This window comes from Arachis ipaensis, chromosome B01 (genome assembly GCF_000816755.2).
Source record: "Arachis ipaensis cultivar K30076 chromosome B01, Araip1.1, whole genome shotgun sequence".
NCBI lineage: Eukaryota > Viridiplantae > Streptophyta > Magnoliopsida > Fabales > Fabaceae > Arachis > Arachis ipaensis.
This window is the reverse complement of record NC_029785.2, coordinates 54,248,043-54,248,577: the sequence shown is the minus strand read 5'-3', so window position 1 is coordinate 54,248,577 and position 535 is coordinate 54,248,043.

Below are 535 nucleotides of genomic sequence, written 5' to 3'. Positions count from 1 at the left end.
ATAAGTAAAGGATACTAATATCTTTACAAACAATCCATCAGGTAGGCATGCCAAAGGGAATATTTTATAAACAAAATTGAAAAGCGTTATTGACTATTTTATTTCATTTAAAATTTCTACCGTCTCTTTCATCATATTTTCTTTTATTCCCAATCTAGAAGAAGGATTAAAACGCATGTAAATTATAAATCATTAATGTAATCATCGTCAATCTAGAATCAGACTAATAAATCTGTCAACCACTTATTATGACATTTCTACATATTGCATATTTCATATCATTAGGTGTGATTATTCACAATCAAATAATAAATGGTCCACATTGAAAATGTCTAAATAGTATTGGTTGCGAATAACATACGCACACGCATGACTCAAATAACGTAATTGAGGGGAGACACCTCCCAAGACCAAATAAAAGAGAATAAGTTCGAGTGATTGCTTAGTAATTATTTTCGTATGAAATTAATAATTAAAAATATTAAATAATAATTTAATTAAATATATTAAAATATTTAATAATTTTTAACTAATA